Raw genomic sequence first — 21,964 nt, forward strand, 5'->3', positions numbered from 1 at the left:
TTTTACTCCAAGCTAGGCAATCCAGAAGACCTCTCATGTGTCCAGAGTGACTCAATCTTAAGACCCAAAATGTAGGAAATGACAAAAGACCTAGGGAAGAATGACGCTATTCCAAACTGAATGGGCTCAGCCTGACAGCCTGTCCATGCCATGGAAGAAATTATGGAGAGGCATGATTCTTCTCAGTGGTAAACTATATACCTTCAAAGACCTTCCCCTAAATTACTTTTTGTAGACTCTCCATAAATTTTATTTAATTGGTTTGAACTTATTTGTATTTCAGTTGCTACTATTGGGGAACTGCATTCCCCAGAATTACACTGTTGTGTAAAGAAGGGCTCCCACACGGACAGAATGGAAGCTGGGTGCACAGTGAAGAGCAAGTCCATTTTTTTCCCCACAACTTATGCTTGTTTCAGTCTATTCTCAAAGGAGGATGAATGGAAGGTGTAACGTCACCAATGGCTCAATCCAGCTGAATGATGTGACGAAGAAAGAACTAAAGTATGAGAAAAAATAAAACAGAAAAGATAATTGTATTTTCATCCAAAATGATTTGGCCCACGAGATTAGTATGAGTAGTAATGTACCCCCAAATTCCCGATGCTTAACCAACCTCTGAAATTTAAGAGAGAATTGGATCATTAATCTTAATCATCCCACTCATCAGTATGCACACCTTGAGGAAAAACCAGCGCTTTGTGCTTTGAGTTGGAATATTAAGAAAACAGCCATTCTCTAGTGCTGTGACAGCTCCATTTCTAATGCAGAGACTTAACAGTAACGAGGTCTACACTGGCCTTAAGGTGAGGCCAGGGTAGGAGTAGGTCTCTTTGAAACTCGAAGAAGGTCAGATTTGACCTAGGTTTCCCTAGTCAAAGCACATTCCTTTTCCAGGACTCCCTTTAGGGAAGAAAGAAAAAAGGAGAAGCCTCGAGCCCACAAGCCACTTAGTTGCCAGTTTTTACCCAGCTCTCCAACATCTACAGAGTTTCCTCCTCTCCTACAATCCAGCAGCCAAAAGCTACTAAGGACATGAAATTTCAGCAAAGCCAGTAAATTAAAACCTTTGAGAAAACAACTCCGGTATGTATTTCCTTATTTGTCAGTCTCTCCTTTAGACTGTGGGTCATCAGCTATAATTCCATATTCCATGAACACAGACATTTGCATTTCTTTCCTGTGTTTTAATATTCCTCTCTTTGAATGAACTTCTTTAAGGCTAAGGTCAATTGCGTAGATTTTATTTTTTTAAGTTAGTTTAATTTTTTTTGGCCTAGATTTTCTTCCAGATCTGTTCTCTCCAATTATCTTCAAAAAAGAAGACAATAAGAAGAATAAGAAAAAAGACAGATTGTCTCTACTAAGTTACAAAAAGGATTAAACAATCATCTGTGTACAAGCTTCTGTCAGGTCCCATCTTCACTATGTTGCAGCAAGAATATCAAAGCCCTTTTCTTTTCATTACTGTGACTAACAGAATGTGACGGTCTGGTTCAGACTAATCTGTGTTAGCAGTGCTTAACGATCACTTTGGAATTTCTCCACAGCATCTCTTCTACAGAACGATAGACTCCAGGAAGGAAAGAGAGAGAAAGTTTGCCTCAATTTTAATCAAACAGAAACAATAAGGATTACTAGCTATTTTAACCATTATGAAACAATAGGATTGCTATTTAGCCCAACATGAAGAGTTTCCTTCAGAAGCAAAGAAATGAATCAATATAAGGACCTTGCTCTGCCCTGTATAGTAGACGAAGAAAACCAGTGAGGAGTTTAAGACAGTTGTGTGCATATCAACAGGACAGTCCTATATAGGGAGCCTCTATAAAGTGCCAGAGCTATCAGAATTGAAAAAGATGAAGTTCCCCCCAGGAATGCGCAGCCTGCTGGGTAAGAGAATTTTGCAGAGATAAAATGGAATAGAGGAAATTATATGTGCGGCGGCAGGGGCGGGGGGGAGCTCAAAGGCTATAGGCAGTCAGGGGAAGAAGAGAATGACATTGAAGACATTCAGGATGATTTCACAGGGAAGGTAGGAAACCATGCTTTGAAATATGAGTAGTGGGAGAACGCAACCCAAGGAGAGAAAGCATTCTGTGAAAAGGTAAGAAGATATTAAAGAAAATAAAGTCTAGAGGAAACAGGGCTAGAACCTGATAGGAGTAGAAGGAACAGACCATCACATTCGAAGTCGGCCATCACATAAATGCCTTTTTGAAAATTAGTAAATAGGCCAATAGTAGGGGTTTATTGGAAATTTGTCCTAAATAGAACATCCTAAAATTCAGAGTGCCAATCAATGAACCCAAAGTTCATTGCCTGGTAACCTGAACTCTTTAAAATATAGTCAAGATTTAGAAAAACTTTTGAGCAATTACAAGATTTTCCAAAGTTGCTTGCCTAAAGCTCTTACATGTCCTTCATAACAGAGTGTCTCCAATTCTTAACAAGAGTCATTTGTGCTTATGTTGAAGATAATTCTAATAAATTAGACTGTCTTCATGGATTTGAAGTGGTAAATTGAAGAGATGGGAAAGGCTGTTAAATTCACTTTAACAGTGTTAATAAATAATATTTAAAGTGACGAAAGAAAAAACTTAAAAGGCCCAGTGATCTGACATAATGAGCCTTAATTTTCTTGACTGAAGAACATTTAATTTTTAAGGTTTTAGAGCAGTAGAGTGCTGTTTCAATGACAAAATCTGAATACATATTTAAAAGTAACATCTTACTTTCATGATAGTGCTGATGATAAAGTTGTGCATGTTATTAAAATGTCTCTAAGCATTCCAAAGACTGTACTGTTATAATTTGAGAACTGAATTTCTAAGAAACTGCACGTTATCAGATGGTACTATAAACACAATTGTTTAAATCAGTATTCCTCAAAAGGGGGTGATTTTGTCCCCCAGGGGCCATTTGGAAATGCCTAGAAATATTTTTGGTTGTTACAACTGAGGAAAGGAGTGTGCTACAAGTGGATAGAAGCCAAGAATGCTAGTAAATATCCTATAATGCACAGGACAGCCCTTCACAATTATCCAGCCAAAAATATCAACAGTGCCAATGTTGAGAAATCCTGATTTAAATGAAGGAAAAGGTGTTAGGGTCCTAACAGTTTCATATTTATGACATCAAATTTAGTTTTTCCTGAAGAACTTTCAACAATAAAGAGGATTAATAATTAGATATAGTTGTGTGTGAATTTCATTTAGTAACTAAAATAATAAATTGTTTATCAAAAATGAAAAAATAAGTCTAAACATAACCAAGTAATCACCCATGTGAAAGAGCACAGAGACCAAACCAAAATCAGTGAGTCTATCAAAATAAGTCAGAGTAGTACACAATTACCATAATAAACAAAATCTGTGCCAACTGAGAATGCAGCTTCATGTTCTGGGATACAACATGTAACAGCTGCTTTGCCCATGTGAAAGAGGCTGGTTCCCAACCCATGAAAGTCTCCCCATAACCAACAATTGTCTCTAGATTGTTAAATCACGTCACTAATTAATCAAACTCCATTTGAAAATTTGGAAAGTAGAAGAGCTACCTCTACCATAGACTGTCCTCACAAAGGAAGGTCTCAAGCTAATCTAGTGCTTAGTGAAAAACAGAAGTTGTCTGCTTCTATGAATTTAGATTAGATTTATTTAAACTCATCTCCAAAGTCATCAAATACCAGCTTTAAAAAAACCCTCAAAAGATTTCCAAGTGTCGTCAAGAAAGGTCTGTTATGAGAATTACCTCAATTTATTTTGAGATTTATTGACTGTAAGATTTCTGATAAAATAAAAAATGCTTTGAAGGTATGGAAATATGCCATGAATGTACTTATTCATGGGAATCATACATCAATCCACAACAATCATCATTGACCAAATGTCCTGTTTAACTTATTCCTCCAATGATCATAATAGTGTGTACCTTATTTTATAGAAAATCTAAGGATAAAAGAATACAAATATACCAAAGGTATATTATGTCACTCATTTTATTTTATGAAATTATCATTTTATGAAAATGAAAAAGAAAGCAGGTATGAGATGAGGATAGATTGTTCTCCTAAGGTGTTTCTAGCATTGCACTGGATGAAAAGTGACTCTAGGATCAAGTAAGGAGCCCTTTATGAGATCTTCTAAGTTATAATGTATCCCTAATGAAGGAGTAAAGGACCCAAAAGAAATCTGTGATATTTCAGCATGCTTTCAGGGCAGGGTTGAAGTAATGACAGCCTCATGGCCAAGCCTCCGAATGGTTCCCAAAATGAGACTACAGCCACCCTGTTTGGTGGACTGTAGCCAGTTGTCATCATGTCCCAGCACTACTGGACATGAGGGAAGTCAGGGGCTAAAAAGCACTGGAGGATGCCATTTCACCTATGTACCAATAACCACAAGTTTTATGGATTCTGTTCATTTTTATGAACCTTGCCCCCTACTACTCATGAAGTCAGAAAGCCTTCATACCACAAACCACTAGAAGTTTAACTCCTATGAAAAGTGAGTCCATATTCCTCTGATGATTAAAATTGAGATCTACCTTCACCCATCTACTTCACCTTCACTTTCTTAAAGTGATAACCATGAGAGACTATGGACTCTGAGAAACAAACTGAGGGTTCTAGAGGGGAGGGGGGTGGGGGGATGGTGATGGGTATTAAAGAGGGCATGTACTGAATGGAGCATTGGGTGTTATACACAAACAATGAATCATGGAACGTTACATCAAAAACTAATGATGTAATGTGTGGTGATTAACATAACATAATTAAAAAATTAAAATATATATATAATATTAATATTTAATAATATTAAATAACATCCCAATTTATTATTAGAATTAGCTCCCCTCCTGTGGTCAAAATCTGCAATAACATACACACACACACACACACACACACACACACACACACTCAGGTGGATAATTTACTTGGACTTTTCCAAATCTTTATGATTGGTCAAGAATTCTAGGGAACATTGGGTTTTTAGAATATATTTCTGTGCTATGTCCTCTTCTAAGATAAGACAATGATTAGTGATTAGAAATTAGAAATAAAATAAGTTTATTCTTTTTCAAATTAATAAATGTTTTTCCCTTTTGTTAACTCTAACTAACTCCTAATAAAGCAATCTTATAATATTTTTCTGAACATGTATGCTACTACCAATTACTTATTTCTTGTCTGAATGTGGACATTTTGCCTCACACTCATGGACAAAACGATTTCTGCTCCTTTTAGGAATTGTCATTAGTAGGGGTGCCTGGGTGGTTCAGGTGGTTAAACATCCAACTCTTAATTCAGTTCAGGTCATGACCTCAGGGACGTGGGATTGAGCCCTGTCTCAAGCTTCCTACTCAACACGGAGTCTCCTTGAGATTCACTCCCTCACCCTCTCCCTCTGCTATTCCCCCCCATATATAAAAAATCTTAAAAAAAAAAAGAATTGTCATTAGTAATAATCAAAACAGTATGGCACTGGGACAAAAAATAAACACATAGACCAATAGAATAGGATAGAAAGCCCAGAAATAAACCTATGATTATATGGTGAATTAATCTTCAACAAAAGTAGCAAAAGTAGGCAATGAGAAAAAGACAGTCTCCTCAACCAATGGCATTGGGAAAATTGGACAGCTATATGCAAATAAATGAAACTGGATCACTTTCTTACACCATACACAAAAATAAATTCAAAATGGATTAAAGACTTAAATGTGAGACCTAAAACCATAAAAATCTTAGAAGAGAGCATAGGCCATAATCTCTCTGACATTGGCCCTAATGACATTTTTCTAGATATGTCCCCCGGGGTAAGGGAAATAAAAGCAAAAATAAATTATTGAGACTACATCAATATAAAAACTTCTGCACATCAAAGGAAACAATTGATACAACTAAAAGATAACCTACTGAATGGGAGAAGATATTTGCAAACAACATATTCCCTAAAGGGTTAGTATGCAAAACATATAAAGAACTGATACAACTCAACACTCAAAAAACAAATAATCCCATTAAAAAATGGGCAGAAGACACAGACATTTCTCCTAAGAAGATATACAGATGGCCAACAGACGCGTGAAAAGATGCTCATCACCACTCATCACCACTTATCACCAAGAAAATGCAAATCATAACCACAATGAGATATCACCTCACACCTGTCAGAATGGTTAAAATCAAAAACACAAGAAACAACATGTGTTGGAGAGGATGTAGAGAAAAAGGAACACTCTTACACTGTTGGTGGGAATGCAAACAGGTACAACCACTGTAGAAAACCAGTATGGAAGTTCCTCAAAAATTTTAAAATAGAACTATCCTATGATCCAGTAATCATACTACTGGGTAGTTACCCAAATGATACAAAAGTACTAATTCAAAAGGATATATCCAGCTCTCTGTTTATTGCAGCATTATTTACAAGCCAAATTATGGAAGCAGCCCAAGTGTCCATTGATCAATGAATAGACAAAGAAGAAGATGTGGTATATATATTATTCAGTCAAAACAGAAGGGAATCTTGCCATTGGCAACAACCTGGATGGAGCTAGAGAATATTATGCTAAGCAAAATAAGCCAGGCAGAGAAAGATAAATACCACATGATTTCACTAATATGTGGAATTTAAGAAACAAAACAAATGAACAAAGGAAAAAAAAGAGAGAGAGACAAACCAAGAAACAGACTCTGAACTATAGAGAACAAACTGATGTTTACTGGGGGGAGGCAGGTGGGAGGATGAGGGATGTGGATTAAAGAGTACATTTATCATGATTATCACTGGGCAATGTACAGAATGTTGAATCACTACTTTATGTACCTGAAACTAATATAACCCTGTATGTTAACAATTCTGAAATTAAAATAAAAACCTTAATAAGAAAAAAAGGAATTGCCATTAATTTGGATGTCCCTCAATTTCAATTTAAAACCAAAAGTTGTTGATAAATTGCAGCCACAATGATGGCTTTGGAAATAAATATTGTTACAACTGAGGCAAAGCCAAGTGTTCAATGGGTCACTGAGACCTGCTTCCTTTTTCTTGTTGTTGTTGTTGTTGTTGTTGTTATTGTTGTTATTTCTGGTATCTTTAGCAATTTAAGGTGACTTCTCCTGCTATAAAAGTCAGAGGTATGTAGTGCTGGTAGGTTTCTTGGATACTATTCTTTTCAAAACTTTTATTATTTTTTCTTATCACAAAAAGGAAGCTGGCATTTGGAGAGGTTAAGTGTTTCGCAGAAGGAGCCATTGCTAACCAGCAGGAAGACTGAAACTCTAGAGTCTCGCTCCAATCCCTGACCAGCCCCAGCACTGTGCCCTGCCTTCCAACCCCTGGGTTATTTCTTACCAGCGCAGCAATCTCTTAGAGGAAGAACACACCCTCCCCCCAATCCCTAAGTACCCAAGAATGGCAAGGAACTAAGGAGTGGGAATGCAAAATAGGGCTTTCCTCCTTGGTTAGAGCAGCTGCTTCCTGGGAAGACAGGAAGGTATCTGCCCAGCCCTGCAAGGCAGCAGGAAGAAAACCAGCTTTTCTGCAGAACTGGGTTGTGACAGATCCATGCTCACCTCTCAGGGAACACTGTCTGATCCATCTGTAATGAGTGACAGCTGTGACAGGTGTAAATACCCCTGTGTTGTAAATTTCATGAAAGCAATACACCTGGGCCATCTGGCTCAACACTGCAGCCTGCTGTGCACTCGTTCTCAACACCACAACTGCTGGGGAAAGCACAATACATAGCCCATGCCTGACAGCGAAGGAAAAATGGGGGAAGTAGGCAAGGCCTCCAGACTGGCAAAATATTAGTTACTGTGTTTGGATGCCTGACTGCCCCAGTTACTGTCTGTGCGCATTTTCTAATTTATATCCATTCACTTAAACTTCAAATTGGCTCTCTAACTTAGATAATATCCTCATATTACTGATAAAGGCACAAACTCAGAGAGGTTAAATAGCTTTCTCAGTGTCCTGAGCTAATCAGCAGCTGACCCATGATTTAAACCCAGGTCTGTTGACTCCAGTGTTCAAGATTTTTATTACTACACTAAAACATTTTTATCCTTTGTTTCCTCCCTATGTTCCTCTGCTCCATTGCTCCAAGAGGTGATAATAAGCGTTTATTAATGTAAGAAAAATCAGTGATCTGTAAACTCTCAGCCCTAGAAAGTCTAAGCAGAACGTTTTTGTAGCCTTTTAGAGGCTGCGAAGGGGCCAGACATAATAGTTAAACAGCTGGAAGAATCACTTTAATGACTCACTACAGCTGTACTTTCTTTTTTTTCTTCTTTCTTTCTTTTTTTTGGCATTGGCTGTTTGGATTAAAACATGGAAAATGTAATGAAATCTTTTCAAGAGAGGAGTGAAAAAATTACAACAGAAGCTGAATTCTGAAATGCATTGAGATATGATGACAGACAAAAGCCATCATAGGGGTTAAGTACAGCGGGGTGTTAACACTGCATCTGTTGAAGAGCAGGGTCCTGAAAACCATATGGCACTTTGTGCCAAACACCGCCAAACCCCTACAGATCCTGCCGATGTGTTTACCCATCAGTCATCAGTTCATCATCATGGCTGTGGAGATTCAGAAGAACACTTTCAGAAATAAGGCTATGATTATAAATTATTCCTACACATGATTCAGGATTTGTATGGCATTAGGAAGCTATTTAAAACAACAATATATAAAAAATTAAGAATAAAAGACAACTCTGAAAATCATATTTTTTAAAGAATTCTCAGGAAAGGATCATATTTGAAAAGGTCATTACAATTCCAGCTACATTTTAATGTATCTGACAGTGACAACATCCATTCCTATATAGCACTCATCCAGGCACCAGGTGATCATTGAAAACATGGTCATGCTAGTTAGGGGTGCTTATTATTCACTCTCCTTTCCTGTCCATCTCTATTCTGCCCAGAGTCTCTCAGCTGCCACAAGGGAAGCCTGGTTGTCAGCTTCAGTTTCAACTCGTCTGTGCTCAAGCCAATCCTTCCTAAGCCTTGTAGAACATCAGAGCCTGGCCCATCTCTCAGAAGTTTTGGAAGATGTCTTATGAGTTGGGTAATTAATGTTCCAAAATACCACTACTATGTCTATCAAGTTATGTTTAGTTATCTATTGCTGCAGAACAAACCACCCCACAATTTAACACTGCAATATAACCAAGCATTTATCTAGTCACATTTCTGGGGGTTGAGAGTGAGAGTGGAGTGCAGCTAGGACAGCTGGGGTAGTGTTGTGTTCATGTATTGTTGGCTGAGCTCCCTCACACACTTGCAGTCACCTGCCTCATCCCAGGTGACCTTACTCACATACCTGTCAGGTGCTTGGGGCTGTCTGGTTAGTGCACTTTGGTACTCTTCCATATGGCCTCTCATCTTCTAGTAGGCTAGGCAGGGCTCTTTTTTCATGATGGTAGAAGCATTCCAAGGTGGCAAGAGCAGAAGCTCTAAGAACTCTTAAGTTCTTGCTCAGAAGTCATCCAATATATCATATACTGTATTCTATTGGGTGAAGCAAGTTACAAAGTCAATCCAGATTCAGGTAGTGGGGAAATAGATTCCAAATCTTAGTGAGAAGAGCTGCAAAGAATCTATGAATATTATTAATCCACCACAACATGTTTACAACATTAGGTAATATCCTCTGCTCTGTACTTCTACATCCTTTAATTGTGATATTAAATCCTCTTTCTGATGGACATTGATTACTCTGCGGGGTCTGGAGTCCTATCCTGAGCCACAGCCTATCGGGTTCTGGCTGTCTCCTGTTCCTAAGAGAATATCTGTACCCCTAAGGCCCTTTCAACAAAGGCATTCTCTAATCATGGCAAGAAACTCTTGTGGCTCCTATCCTTATAAGATCAGATACAGGATATTAAATTCGGGCCCAGATCATTCATCCAATAAGTATTTACTAGGCTTCCATTATGTGTCACTAGACACTAGAAACTTGAGGAGTTTCTGGTCTTTTGTAGAGACAGATAAGCATATGTGTAGCTAAACTGCATTTAATATAGTAATTTTGCTATAGAATATGACTGACAAACTGACAGGCACCAAGAGCTGAGGGAACTTGACCAAAGAGGGGATATCTAAACTAGCTTCTAAAGGATAAATAAGAGTTTGCCAGTTGATGATAGTAGAGAAAGGATTTTAGGTGAAAGAAGCTGCAAACTTATGGTAAGATCATACTTAGTAAAGCCTGGTAAGTATTGTCTCATAGACATGAAGACAAGCACAGGGGCTGAGACAGAAGTAGGTTAAGAGATACGGTGAAACAACTAAGCTGAGAAGTTTGTTTTTCATCCTGCAGCACTAGAATCCAGCTGCTAGGTGTTCCCAGACTTGCTGGCTCTCCCAATAACTGGGATCTCAGCCCATGCTAGTGAATCAGGAGAGCCTTGGAGCCTGGGAGTCTGAGTTGTTAAAAACTACCCGTTACTCTGATGAAGAGCCTTACTGGGAGGCACTGTCCTAATCTAACAGGGAAGCTCACAGAGGGGCTTAAAATAAATAAACTGATTACCTTTAGATTTTGGAAAAATGACTCTAGAAGCAGAATGGAGTTGATTGGCAGTGTGGAAAGATGAGAGAAACCAGCTGGAAGGATGTTGCAACAACCTAAGGAAGAGAGTAGTGATAAGAGTTTGAACCAGGACTACAGTTCTACAGGGAAGAGAAGTGTCAGACTGAAAAGATATTTCTATGGAAGAATTACCTGGATTTTATGGGGAGGAGGGTGAGGTAAATGAAGAGGAGAAATAAATAACTTTACTGTTTCCAGCTCTGAACTGTAAGGAGATAGAAATGCCATTAGCTGAGTTCCAGTATTTGGAGAAACAATTTTAAGGAGAATGATAAAGCATTTGACTTTAGACATGTGGAATTTGAGATATCAGTAAAACACCAAGGTAGATATGTCCATATGATAGTTGGTAAGTGTATTTGGAGCTTAAAAAGTAGTAAAGGACCCTAAATTGAAAGATATGAACAAAAGTGACAGCAGCTGAAGCCAGGGCAGTAAATGAGTTGACCAGGGACCATGCAGAATACTAGTTCTCAGACTTTAAAGGGAAAGTGTATCTTCAAAGGAGCCTGTTAAGAGGCATGGTCCCCGGGCCATCCCCTACAGATTCTGATCCAAGAGGTCTACAGTGCAGCTAAAGGATAAGTATTTGTAACCAGAAATACAAGTATAGTTCTGGAACCATATTTTGAGAAACACAGATGTAGACAGAGCATAAAGATAAGTCTGAGACAATTCCTGAGAGCACTAGCAAATAAGAGAGGCAAAGAGGGAGAACCAACAATGGAAGCTGTTGTAGATTGAATTGTAAACCCCCAAAATTCATATGTTGAAGTCTGATCCCCCAGTACCTCAGATTGTGACTGTGTTTGGAGACAGGGCCTTTAAAGAGGTAATTAAGGTAAAATGAGGTTATAAGGACTGGTGTCCTTATAAGAGGAAGAGATGGGACACAGGCATATAGAGAAGGAAGACCATGTGAAGACACAGGGAAAAGATGGCCATCTATCAGCCAAGGAGAGAGGCCTCAGAAGAAGAAGCCAACCCTGATGACACCTTGATCCTTAAACGTTTAGTCTCCAAATCTATAAGAAAATTAATTTCGGTTGTGTAAGCCACCCAGTCTGTGCGACTTTGTTATGGCAGCCCTAACTAACTAATACAGAAGCTAAAATGGAATGTCAGAAAGCAAGAACAAAAACAAGAGAAATATACCTCCAGAAAATTAGGAAAAGGGACAATCAACAGTACCTGATTCATAATGCCTGATTCTATGGAGAGATCAAGATGAGAACTGAAAAGAGGGCAATTGCTAAGTAATCTCAGCAAGATGAACAGGAACAGAGTGATGAGGCATAAAGTGGATTGTCATAGGTCAAAGATTGACTTTGGCAGTTGTGAAGTGGGATTTGGGCTGAGACCTTGAAAAGTAGGCATATTTGAGGGGAAGTGTTTTTAAATAAAGAGGGTTGACTATGTTTGAGATTAAGAAACAAACCAGCAAAGAAGGCTATGTTGAAGGTTAAACAAAAAAATTAAGGCAAGGGACAATGAAAAAAAATATAGCAAGAAGAGTACATGTTTAGAAGGAGGAGGAGAGAAAGGAGGAAGTGAAGAAGATAGAGAGGGAGAAGATAGGAGAACGGGGAGGGATCAGAGAAAGTTACGCCTTTTTCTACAACAGAAGAGAAGAGAAAAAGATAGATGATATTGTAAACATATTTTTGATGGAGATTAGACAGAGGGAGTTGATGCTCTGTATTTCTGAAAATAGAAATGTATATTCCTAGTAAAGTGAAAGGTGTGGTTATCAGATGAGAGTTAGGGTTTGGGGTGAGATTTTTATGTAGATTGGGTAAACGCGGGGTATGTTGAATGGGAACCTATACTGATGAAGTGTGATGAGACCAGGGCTCTATAATTTTATCCAATTTATAGAATAAACCGGATACTTAGAGACAACAGTTTCTGTCATTCTCTTTTCAGTAGACTGAATGCATCTGAAATTAGTTACTTCAGACTTCACAATGAACTGCTTGGTCAGCACAATATTGTCTTTAAAATTTGAGGGTATGAGATGAGAAAATGAAAAGTCAAACAAACTGTGACCCAAGTAACCAGCCATTTTGTAGAGTTAAGGATTGGCTTTATGCATTCTGTTTACAACTCTTCATTGAGTTTATAATGTATGTCAATATGGTCACTGTCAATAAGTGATAGGAGATACAAAATGAATACAGATCTAGTCTTTTATCTTACACAGGTAGTAATCTAAGAGGAAACATAAAAATTGCATTCAGCATAAGTGGGGAAGTATATAGAGAAACATAGGTGAGAGGGAGTGAAGAGGAAAGATAACAAGGACTAACCCTGTCAAATGAAGTCAAAGGAACTCCTCAGTGGGAGTTCACCAGGAGATTAGGCCAGGAGGAGGGGAGTCCAGGGACACACAAACAAAGGCCTGGAGAAAGTGAGCAGCCTGATTTGTGCAAAGAACCTCATATAACATGAAAGTGCTGTAATTTTGGACATGAGGAGTTAAATGGTGAAAGATAAAAATGAAAGTCCAACAAAAAGGCATGACATGAAGCCAAGGGCTTTATTTGCTTTGTGAAGGGGTTCCAGTCTTATTTTGTAGGCAGGAGAAGCCATGGGCACATGGAGGATTACTTGGGACAATGGAGTGAAGAGGAAAGAAAAAAGGTCCAACAGTAATAAAATCTTTTTTTTTTTTGAAGGATGATTATTCTATTTTTTCTTTTTTTTATTATTATGTTATGTTAATCACCATACATTACATCATTAGTTTTTGATGTAGTGTTCCATGATTCATTGTTTGTGTATAACACCCAGTGCTCCATTCAGTACGTGCCCTCCTTAATACCCATCACCCATCCCCCCACCCCCCTCCCCTCTAGAACCCTCAGTTTGTTTCTCAGAGTCCATAGTCTCTCATGGTTCCTCTCCTGCTCCAATTTCCCCCCCTTCATTTTTTCCCTCCTGCTATCTTCTTCTTCTTCTTCTTTTTTTTTTAAGATATAATGTATTATTTGTTTCAGAGGTACAGGTCTGTGATTCAACAGTCTTACACAATTCACAGCGCTCACCATAGCACATACCCTCCCCAATGTCTATCACCCAGCCACCCCATCCCTCCCACCCCCCACCACTCCAGCAACCCTCAGTTTGTTTCCTGAGATTAAGAATTCCTCATATCAGTGAGGTCATATGATACATGTCTTTCTCTGATTGACTTATTTCGCTCAGCATAATACCCTCCAGTTCCATCCACGTCGTTGCAAATGGCAAGATTTCATTCCTTTTGATGGCTGCATAATATTCCATTGTATATGTATACCACATCTTCTTTATCCATTCATCTGTCAACAGTAATAAAATCTTAGAGAATGCCAATATTCAAAGAGTGCTAGAAGGAAGCCTGTGGAAAAGCCTGTAAAGAAGCAATCTGCACAGTGGAAGGAGAACTAGCAAAAGATGGCATCAGAGAAGGAAATGGAGAAAAGAGCAGGTTAGTTAACAGTGTCAAATGTCACAGAAAGGTCAATGAGGGACTGAAATTCTTCTGTTTGATTTGGCCAAGAGGAGGCAATAGATATTAGCGAGGGTAATTTCAGTGGTGTGGTGACAGCTAAGGGGTTAGTACCTATTGGGCCTTTTAAATTTTCTCCAGTGTCCTCATACCACAGTCAGCATAAAGGGCCACCAGATAAGCAATTCTTTCTTATGGTCTAGGCACTTCACCTCCCACAGACACAGTTATCTGAATCTGAGAACATAGGATACAATACTACCAAAAATGATTCTAAAAAGAATATCCAATATTCAATCAAGAAATCATTTAGAAAAAAATCAAACCTGTAGGTACAATTAGATAGATTTCTCTTTTTGAAATTGTGGCAAAAGCTGTTAATATGAGATGTACCTTCTTAATAGATGTTTAAGTGTACAATTCAGTATTGTTAACTGTAGGCACTATGTTGTACATCAGATCTCTAGAACTTAGTCATTTTGCACAACTGAAAATGCTTAGATTTCTTACTAATTTAAAAATGTTGACACCTCCATTTTGGTCAGCATTTACCCTGGTCTTCCCTGGTCTTGAGTTAACTAACACCTGCTAAACTCTCCTCAATCCCACATAAGCCCTTTCAGCTTAAAAAGGTGAGATGTACCTTTTTATTTTTTTCTTTCAGAGAGCTTCCATTTGCCCTTGATCATGTATGTCCAATAAGAGAGACCTAATCACTTCCAACTGAGTAAGAGGAAACCCACTAGTTTTATGAGATTTCTCTCTGACTCTAGTGAAGTTTGTTTTTGCCCTGTGGCAAAGCAAAAAAAGCAGAAATGATATAACAGCAGAAATCAAGTTTTGTAACATTTGATTATATCCTTCCAATCAGTCATTCCCTATGTTCTACCTCCTAATTCTTTTCCAGTTCTCCCTAATATCAGGACCCAGAAATCTTAACATTCACTATCTCAGTTACAACCTCTGCTGTTTCCTATTGGTAGAGGCACTACATATGGTCTAACATTTTTTAACAAAATACGCAGTGTATATTTTTAACATAACAAAATCTTGCCTTATCTCAATAACAACACTTTAATACTCTAGTTGTTTTAGGGAGGTTAGCAAATAAATTGGAATGACACTCTATGAGGTGTAGCCACGGACTTGACTTTGAACAAAATTCAGTTTCTCTTCCATTGCCCTATCAACCAAGACTTAAATGGCTTTCTTCCACTCCTAATACCCACATACCCAGTGATAAGAGTTCTAACCTCATAATTTATAAAGGCAGCTGTTTTAACAGAGGCTCCTGAAAATTTTGTTAGATTTCAAGATCCTCAAGATCCAAGTGTTGAATTCCTAATGATGAAATTTCAGACCCTGTGACAACTGAGTGCAATTTGGAAGAAAGAGGTGTTGTCTGTTGCCTGTTTATCAACCTAAACATGTATACTGATATATTGGTTGGACTGGTCTGTCACATGATCTGACAGTGCCTACAGTGGTTGAAACTGGGACCACCCAAGCACACCTAGGGTATGGTGGTGTCTTTCCCTTTCAGGGTGGCCACACTTCCCCTGCCATGCATAAAGCATCCAACTCCTCAGAACATTTGTAGCTAACCAATCTATTTCTTGGCAATCAGAAAGCAAGCTGTTGAGTCTGCCAGCCTTACCCACCTGTCATGTGTCTCGATCTCCAAACAGCTGGTGAAAACCAATATCACACTGAGCGCCAGCCCTGCTGTGGAGGCGGATGTGGCCGGGGAATGAAACACACACATGTTCATTCAAGCTCCTTCTGACTTTGCAAACACATTTTGACAAGTCACACACCATTCTGAACGGAACCACAAAGACTTTGGTTTTGATTACATGAGCTGTCTCTGGTAAAAAAAAAAAAAAAAAAAAAAAAGAGCTATTTTTCAGCAACATGTGGTGTCTGACTCCAGATTTTGGGTGGAGCCTCATGGACTCTGCCTGTGGAGTCTCTCTGTCCCACTTCCCTATAGTCTGAGCTGAATTCTGCCCTGGATTAGGCCAACGTTCTGAGCAGCAGGGAGCCTGAATGGGAATCTTTTCCCAGACATAGCCCAGTAGGGCTAAGATTTTCCCAGGCAAAAGAAAAAAGATGATTTTCCCTCATCACTGGCTTCATTTATGTTGAAGGCAAATATTTGACATGTTGCATTTCTCTGCTGTAAATAAACTCAGTGATGTGAGCCTTCCAGGTTATAGCTTTACTGTCAAGTATCAAGTGTCACAATCCATATCTGGATACAATAAATTTAAGGCTCTAAATCTAGTTGAGACTACCTGTCAAAAGAGCTGAGCTGTTCCAGACGAACAGCCTGGCAGGACTGGTACTATGTCTTCAAGGAGAAAAGGAGTGTAAAAATCAATAACAGGGTTTTTGTTTATTCATTATGATTTTTAGGGTACCTTGCAAGGAGATAAGGAAATGGCAAAAGACAGACATAAAAAGGCCTTTTTATCACTTACTGTGTGCTAAGTGTGCCACCAATGTCTGGTGAGACTTACTTATCTAAGTATGTCTTAAATATTCCTAACCTCCCCTTTCTGTATCCACCCATCACTCTGCCACTCCTTGTATTTACTTCATGGCATCTTTATCCTAATTCAAGCAAAACCTGCATGTAGGGAAGGATCAATTATTTACACATGAATGTGCAGTTAAGTCAATATGACCCCAATTTCCATTAGATTTTAAACCTCATCTCTGACGGGGATGAGAGAAAGGAAGACTTTGATGTTGTCTCATTTACCTTTGATTACTTTCCTTTGCCTATGAAATAAAGTCCAAATTCCTTAACAAATATTTGAGTCCTAACACGTTTATTGTGAAGCCCTAATAGTAGGGAGGAAGTAAAAAGGCATCTACCAACAGAGGACATGGTATATAACCCATAAATACTTGCTGAAACAAAAAAAAAGAGTGCATGAACCAAGGAGTGGATATACTTTGTCCACTCATCCCTATTTGTGTTTGTGGTTGCAGAGGTAAAATATTTATTTGGGGTTACCACAGCTATGTTCTGAATCAATTAAGAAATGGTCAAGGAGCAGGAAAATGAAGATCAAAATAATACCTTCATTACCGAGAATGGCTGGGTTGGAAAATGTGCCCCTGGTGTGTGGCCATAATGGGCTTCTTAATATGAAACTCCCAGAATTAGACAAAACCACCCAGTCATAGACACAGTGGACACCAACAGGATTTCATGTTGAAGCTGTCCTCAAAAAACTCTTCAAGCAGCAAAGCAAAGAATAATGCGTAGGGCAGCCTGGCTCCCAAGAGAGAATGAGAGAGGAAGGAGCCAAGGCATGAGTGCCCAGTTTCCAGGCTCACCAATCAGGGCAAGCAGCCAGTGTGTTTAAGGAAAAATCCTTCCTCCTGGAAACAAGAGGAGTTGAGAATAAATATCCCTCTCCCTTGACCATTCACCATGAAAGTTGTCCAATGTAATATGTAATTGCATGACAAGGAACTAGTGTGAACAAGAATTTTATGGGAGGTAGACATCATCTAACACATTGCAGTAATAGAAACATCTGGGCCTGAGCCCCAGTGAAAGGATTTGAGTGGAGGAAGAGGTGTTCGTGGGTGGTGCCAGGGGAAGAGCAAAATTAGAAATGAGCATAGAATTATCCAGTCTTACTTCCCCTCTTCACTCCTGTCCTCAAAATGCTGTCATCATTTCCTACACATGCCCTCACTGGTCCAGCTTATTTTCACACATTCATTCAACATATCTTTTTGAGTCCCTACTAACTGCGAAGCATGTTCTACTCCAGAATTGCCTCTGTTAAAAAGTCATTATCTTATACTTAGACTGTATTTCACCAAGCAAGTTTGAGGAGAAATGCCAGCTATGGAAAATGCATCCCCATGCCACATCATGGGAATTTAGCACACCAAGACTCCATAGAAATTTCAGAAGTAGGTCAAATGCAAAAGGATATATAGGGAGTTACATGCTACACTAATTCTTAGTGAATAAATTTCATGTAAAATTGAAGAAAAATTGTTATAGAATAGGTATTTGTGAAGGTAAATTCTAGCTTACACTATATCCATAATTTGCATGAACAAATCAGGGACAAAAAGCTGTTGTTACTGGATATTTTGTTTTGCTTTTTATACACAGAACTTAAGATCTCTTTCTATTAAGATCATATCCTCTCAAACCTTAAAATAGTCTAAATCACTTAATTGTAGAATTAATCAATAAGGAATTTTAAACTAAACCATAAAGACGTACAACACTATGGATGGATGGAGTGCAGCGATGCTATTCCCCATGGTGAGGGAGAGAGAAAGGTTTGCATCACCAAGGGCGAGTCTGGGTGACTGAGAGGTCACCACTTGATGAGTGGAGATAGAGTCAAGACAAAAAATAAAGTCAGGAAAGTCAGTGCTGCTGGGGAAACAAACACACAAAGCATAACTCACTGTATTGGAAAACCCCCAACATTTTCAGCCTCAGTCAGGGTATAAATCAGATTTGCAGTTAACCATTTGAGCCGTTTACCTGAAGCCAATAAGTTTCAGAGAAAAGCATGCCACACATGCCTTTTCACTGGGTTCTAGAATCTCCCCTCCTTCCATTTTCCAAATATGTATCAGTCTAATGTCTTAGCAGGGGATTGTAGAGCAAACAAGAACTATACATAGGCATCAGGAATGGAAGTTTATGTATTGCTGGTTGTGTAACTAAGACTGCACCACATTAGAGGTAAGCACAGGGTAGTAGCTGAGACACAATTTTAAAAAACTTCTCCATGGTGTATGAAAAAGCCAGAGGAAGCTTCATATGCCTTTCAGAAAATCATGTATCCTTGAAGTACTGCCCCTATTTCTTACATAGCAAGGCAGAGCCAATAGACCCAGCATTGTTGGAGCACAAAAAGCAGGAAGGAACTTGCAGAAGTCAGTTAAAGAGGAAGATAGTAGTTTCAAAAGGAGCCTGACACGGGGAGAGCCTCACATACCAGACAAGGGGCAAGTGAGTGCAGCTCAGCCTCGTCAGCTCTAAGATCAAGAGCAAGTCACACAGCATCCTCGTGCATCGGTTTATTCAGCCATAGATGGACTGGGAATCCTGGACAGGTTTGTTACTTACTTAATGAACATAATGGTTTGACTAGAGTTTGCCAGTAAATACAGGGGAGTATAATATTAGGTCCTTTCTTTGACAGTAAAGTGTTTTCCTAAAACACAATTAAAAACAATGAACTCTGTTTAAAAAAAAAAAAAAACAATGAACTCTGGTTGATTAAGAACGCTGCCTTAAATAATTTGCAAATCCTAAAAAAATGCAGAATACTTTCTAAAATGTCTTTCAGAACAAAATAGAAATAAACATACAAAAAGAATTCAACTCGCAAATAAAGATAAGCAAGATTTGAAAAAAAAAATCAAAGACTCAAAGTAATATGATGCAGAGAAATTTTTGGCAAGCAGAAGGAAATGTGGAAGTACTTTGTCTCTCTTACAACCCAGCCCTAGGCTAGACATGAAAATCCAGTAATGATAAATTAGGCTAACCCAATAAGTGGGTGTATGTACACCTGACATTTATATCAATAGGATATACACTAGACACAAATTATCCAGACTGCATTTCTGCAAAGACTAGTTAGAAAAAAGATCAAAGTCCATTTGAAGTGAAAGAATTGTAATTTTAAAATTAAGGAAAAGGACAACAGATTAAATTGAGCAGTTCCTGTTGCCCACTATGATAAACCCTTCAAAGTCTTCATTACTCTTTCTTCTAAATTCAACAACCAGGACAACAAAAGTAAAGGTGTTTGGTGGGATTCCTCCCTATCCTGCCCCCCACCCCAACCAATGCTCCTAGCTTTACTGAGGGAAGGGAAGTTTAGTGGGGTTGAGAAGGAAGCAAGTTCTGAATTTTCTGGCCCTGCAGGAAAGCAAGTCACTCAACATTTTATCCATGATTAATTTAGTCAACTTTCCTGGAAAACAGGATTTCCATGCCTGCTACAGCTGGCCAATTCACCTACCAAATAATGCCTCTACATTTCACTTGATAAACAATTGTAATTTAGCAAAACACGTAAATTTATCTCAATTGTCCCATAGTTCCTAGCATCTTTGAAAGTACTTCCTTTATTCATTGGAATATCCCTAATCAATACTAGAGCCATGTATTCCCATAGTGGAGATAGAATAAATATCTGACAAGAGAAGAAACAAATGCACCAAGAAGAAATGAATACACTGACAAAAGAAAAACTAACTGATGATGGTGGGTTATAGGAATGTTTAAATCCATCCTCTGGCTTCTGATTTCTCCCAGTTCACAGTCAACCCCACCTCTTTATCCCTCCTCCAATCCCTCCACTCCTCTAGAATTTCTGGGTTCTTTTGTCTCCTTGTCAAGGAGAAATGGCCAATGCTTAAACCCGTCCATTTTATTACGTTTTTTAAAAACTTAATCAAATAGGGGGAAACTTTTGTGTAATCTGAGACTAAATCGGGAATTGGGGTCTGCTCTAACCCTTCACTTCTTTCTCAGTTTCATGTTACTAAACTAACAAAGCATTAGCTGTGGTGCTGTTAATGATATTTGGGCCCTCCATCCGGCCTGCAGTCCTCAAATTGTCTATTTGCAGCAAAACATACAGAATCATGTGCCACTACGATTTGGTCTTATCCTACTCCCTCTATTATTTTGTTGACATTACTTCCCCACAGAGCCTCTCCTTTAGTCTTACCCCTGCCCTCACCCTAAAATGTTTTTCTCAAAACCCCTTCTCCTTCTTTGCCTCTTGAATGCCCCACTCAGATGCTACCAGTGATTTAATAATGACTTACGCACTTCCTTTTCTGACTTTTTTTTTTTGAGATATAATTAGTTTTCAGGAGTACAACACATGATTTGATGTTTGACTACTTACAGAATGATTACCACAGTAAGTCTAGTCAACATCTATCCTGAAACATTATTACAAAATTTTTTTCTGAGGAGAACTTTTAAGACCTATTCTCTCAGCAACTTTTAAATATGCAATATAGTATCGTTAATTATAGTCACCATACTGTACATTATACTTTGCATTATTACATCCACAAGACTTATTTATTTTATAACTGGAAGTATGCACCTTTTTCCCCCCTTTACCCATTTCACCCACTCCCTCTCCCTACCTCTGGCAACTACCAGTTTGTTCTTTGTATCTATGAGCTTAAATTTCATTTCATTTTGTTTTGTTTTATTTCTTAAGATTCCACGTATAATTGAGATCATATGGTATTTGTCCTTCTCTATCTGACTTATTTCACTTAATAAAATGTCCTCAAGATCCACCCATGTTGCTGCAAACTTTTTTGACTTCCTACAGCTTCCAAGCAATACAAGTTCAGCATTACTGCATGCGTGCTGCTTTGTACTTTCCTCTGATTATCGAGTGAGTTTCAGCTTTGTCTGTGCTTGAACACAGAGTTCATGTCTATGCTTCTTTCCAACCCAGCATATACTTATTATCAGCAATATGTGTCTATCTGCTAATCCATTGAAAGCACAGATCTATCTCTGTTTTTAAAAGGAATGTTATAACTTGTCCCATATCATGTTGGTTGTCTCTAGTAAAAATAACATCAAAGGACATAGCTTTCCGAGTGGCTACATCCCTAAAACTGTTATACAGCACTCTGCATTAAAAGGATCAGGTATACCTCTGACCAAATTAGGATCATCTCTGTCTAACAAAAATTGTACAACGTTCTTGGATCAGGCCCTTAGTCAACAGTATCTACTTTATTTGCTTCATCATTTACTTTTCATTCATTTACGTATTTATATATTCAACATAGACTTTATAAACACCTATGTGG

Source organism: Callorhinus ursinus, unplaced genomic scaffold, assembly GCF_003265705.2.
Source record: "Callorhinus ursinus isolate GAN/ISIS: 27379988/994484 unplaced genomic scaffold, GSC_fseal_2.0 scaffold62, whole genome shotgun sequence".
Lineage (NCBI taxonomy): Eukaryota > Metazoa > Chordata > Mammalia > Carnivora > Otariidae > Callorhinus > Callorhinus ursinus.